We start from the raw sequence: 4368 nt of genomic DNA on the forward strand, positions 1-4368 counted from the left end.
AATAATAATAATAATACATATAAAGGTAACCAGAACTGGAGATACTAGCAAGACACTACTAGGTTGTCCTCCTGTATCCTAATGGCCACTCTTCAAAATCCTCCGACTTCCCTATCGCCTAAAGTCCGAACCAGTGCTCACAGAAGAAGCGTAATAACTCATTGCTAGGGGCTTTTTTTTTTAGATGGGCTTCCTGCTCAGGTCATTTCTGCCTTCATCCGTCTTCATATGGGTCACCAGGAGCAGGAGCAGGAAAACAGCAGACAGGATGCCCACGATGCTGTCCACAATCAGGACTGCCACGACCTCCATTCTCTCAAAGATGTTACTGCCCTGGGCAGTGTTGGACATGGGTGCTTCATTGGACACATCCTGGTCCCCTGCAGAGGGTCAGATCCTCTAGGGGATGACCTCATTCTCCTTCAGTTGCTTGGTTTTGGTGGGACCAGGTTCCCAGGCCCTGCCCTCTCAGGGATGTGGTTATCTAGAAGCACCAAGGGTTGGATCACTTCAGGGATGATGTTGGGGTCCCTTGACTCTTCAGTATCTCCAGAGGCAGACAGCTCAGAGTCATCAGGTTCCTGCCCCCCACACCCACATCCATAGTCTTCCAGCAGGCATCTGGAGAAGTTTGGCCCCTAGGTGGTCCTGGGTTGACGGCCTCAGTTTCTCGGATTGACTCAGGGGTGGCGGGGGTGCCTGCAAAAAGCAGGAACAGCAGCAGGAGCAGGAGGGCGGGGGCAGTGGGACCGCCATCCGGAGAGGGTTAACAGCCTGCGGTGAGTCAGAGCTATCATTCCCAAAGTGTACAATTCAGTGGTACTTAGTATATTCAGAAGGTTTTGCAACTATCACCACTGTCTAATTGCAGAACATTTGCATCACCTCACTCTCAAATAATTCGGTACTCAGCAGCAATCATTTCCCATTTCCTGCTCTGTTCCAGCCCCTGGCAGCCAGGAATCTATTTTCTATCTCTATAGACTTCCATATTCTGGAGATTTCATATGAATGGAATCATACAGTACGTGGTCTTTTGCATCTGGCTTCTTTCACTTAGCATAGTGTCTTCAAGGTTCATCCATGCTGTAGCATGGATCAGTGTTTCATTCCTTTACATGGCTGAATAATCTTCCATTCTATGGATAGACCACATTTTGTTTATCTGTTCATCAGTTGATGGACATTTGGGTTATTTCCACGTTTTTGGCTACTATGAATAATGTTGGTATGAATATGTTTTGTGTCAGTTTTTGTGGGAACACGTTTTCACTTCTTTTGGGTATATAACCTTACGAGTGGAATTGCTGGCTTGCATAGTAATTCTACACTTAACCTTTGAGGAACTGCCTTTCTGTTTTCCAATGCGGTTACACTATTTTACATTCCCACTAGCAGTGTATGAGGGCCGCAATTTCTTCACATCCTTGCCAACATCCTTCACATCTTTTGTTATTTTCCATTTGCTTTTTTTTTTTTAAATCATAGCCATCGTAGTGGCTGTCAAGTGGTATCTCATTGTGGTTTCGAATTGCATTTCTCCAACGACTATGCAACTGAGCATCTTTTCATGTGCTTATTGGCTATCTGCATATCGTCTATTGAGAAATATCTAGTCAAACTTTAAAACTGTCTATCTATTGGGCCAGGTGTGGTGGCTCACACCTGTAATCCCAGCACTTAGGGAGACCCAGGTGGGTGAATCACATGAGTTCAGGAGTTTGAGACCAGCCTGAAACATGGTGAAACTCCGTCTCTACTAAAACTACAAAAATTAGCTGGGCGTGGTGGTGCATGGTGTCACCATGTTGCCCAGGATGGTCTCAAACTCCTGAGCTCAAGCAATCTGCCTACCTTGGCCTCCCAAAGTGCTAGGATTACAGGCATGAGCCACCGTACCTGGCCTTGACATGGATGCTTTATTGCTTAGTTTCATCTCCCTTCTTTTAGAAGTTAAAATTAAATATGATCATGATGACGATGTTGATGATACTGCTGCTGCTGCTGTCTGTACTACACAATACTAATAGCTACCAAGAAGTCAAGACTCTCTGGGGAAGCCTCCAAAGACCTCTGAGGTGGGAACACAGCTCCTGGTCAAGTTCATAGGTGCTTCCCTTTCCTCTTTCATACAACACCCTTGCTATTTATTTTAGGACTAGGTTGCTATGGTTACAGGACAGGGAGAGGATAGTGAATGATTCTATGAAGTGAAAGAGGCCTTAATTTGTATGTTGTCTAGGGTAGGAGCTGGTACATCTCTTCCCACAATGCCTGGGGTCACCCAAAGGGCATCAAGTGTCCCAAATTCTTCATGCCAAACTGATCTCTGTTTTCACTGGCATTTGTGGAAAGCCTGTAGTGCCTAAGGCTACTGGGGAGAGGAACTGGGTCTGAGGGTGATCACCAACAAAAGACCCCAAGCAGTTGTCATTCCCCTCCCAACTCTGGGCAAATAATCTGCAAATAGTTCAGAAACGGATGCTGCTAAAACATGGGCCTGGCTATCTGGGTTTGAATCTTAACTTCACCTCTAATGTGTTGTGTGATCTTGAGTCTCACAAGGAAACTGAGGCTAGTAACATCCCCTTCTTACAGGATACTGAGATGGCCAGTGTAGAAGAGACCAATAAGGTACCTTACCTACTGCTTAGCACATGCTAAGTGATCAATAGCATAGGCCTTTACTGCTATTACAAGGCTAGTCACCCAGCCTGCTTTTAGCTCCACGACTAGGACACAGCTAGGCGAGCCCCTCCTTTCCTGTTCCTTCTCCCCTCTTCTGTGGCTACCCTGCCCTACCCTTTTCTTGGGTCTCTCTGCAGTGCTGGGTCGTGCTGCCAGACTCTACCCTTTGGCAGTGCTCTTGGTATGACCCAACCTGGGTGTGGACGGTCCAGGGAAGCACATGGAGTCTCTGGAGTCAGACATCCTGAGTTCCAATCCTGGTACCACCACTGAGCAAATGACTCTGTTTCTGAGCCTCACTTTCCTCTCCTGTAAACAGGAATGTTTATTATTTTATTTTATTTTATTTTGAGACAGAGTCTCACTCTGTCGCCAGGCTGGAGTGCAGTGGCGCGATCTTGGCTCACTGCAACCTCCACCTCCCGGGTTCAAGTGATTCTTCTGCCTCAGCCTCCCAAGTAGCTGGGACTACAGGCAGGCGCCACCACACCCAGCTAATGTTTGTATTTTTAGTAGAGATGGGGTTTCACCAAGTTGGCTAGGATGGTCTTGATCTCCTGACCTCATGATCCGCCTGCCTCAGCCTCCCAAAATGCTGGGATTACAGGCGTGAGCCACCGTGCCCGGCCTAGCTATGTTTATTTTATAAGGCTGCCATGAAGATTAAACAAAGTGGCACAGATAGAGCAGCAAGCTTATGAAGGTGCTTAGTAAATGGTATCTGGTTTTTTTTGTTTGTTTGTTTTTAAACATCTGGGCAGCGCAGCTCACTGCTGAGGGTGAACAGGAGACAGACACAAGGCAGATGATGACTCTGTCGTTTGACCAACACTGGACCAGTTGCTCTGCGAGTGTGGAGAAGGGACTGTAACTGATAGGGCTTGGGTGGCCGTGTGGCCTAGGAAAGACCTTTCAAGACAGGGTTCCAGTGCCCTCGAGCGTGCATTTAACAAGGTTGGAGAGGAGATCCTAGGCTGAAGGCACGGCATGAGCAAAGGCAGGGAGGCGGGAAAGAGCTTGATGAATTGGTGAATTCAAGTCACAGGATGCGTCTGGAACTGGGTTGCAGTGGCCAGGTTGCAGAGGGCCTTGCAAGCCACCACCGACGCTGATTTTACCCAGGGGTACATGGTGTGCTACAGAAGGGCTTATGCAGAGAATGATGTGATCAGATTTGCATTTCAGAAAGATTTTATTCTGGCTGCCCTGTGCACTCTGGACAGGAGTGGGTAGGAATGGGCACAAAGAGGGTGCGGTGGCTCACGCCTGTAACCCCAGCACTCTGGGAGGCCAAAGTGGGAGGATTGTTTGAGTCCAGGAGTCAAGATCAGCCTGGCCTTCATAGCAAAACCCTATCTCTACAAAAAATAAAAAATTAGCCAAGCATGGTGGTGCACACCTGTAGTCCCTGCTACCCAGGAGGTGAGGTGGAAGGATCACCCGAGCCCGGGAGGTCGAGGCAACAGTGATGGTCGCACCACTGCACTCCAGCCTGGGCAACAGAGTGAGACCCAGTCTCAAAAACAAAACAAAACAAAAAAAACAAACAAGAAAGGGAGGCTGGAAGCGACAGACTCAGGATCTAAAACGAGGTCAGGCTGCCTTTTTCCGTCACTCCAGGAGGCCCCAGCCTGGGCCTGGGGAACTTGGCTTCAACCGGCCTGGAAAGTGACCTTCCGA

This window comes from Colobus angolensis, unplaced genomic scaffold, assembly GCF_000951035.1.
Source record: "Colobus angolensis palliatus isolate OR3802 unplaced genomic scaffold, Cang.pa_1.0 Scaffold716, whole genome shotgun sequence".
Classification (NCBI taxonomy): domain Eukaryota; kingdom Metazoa; phylum Chordata; class Mammalia; order Primates; family Cercopithecidae; genus Colobus; species Colobus angolensis.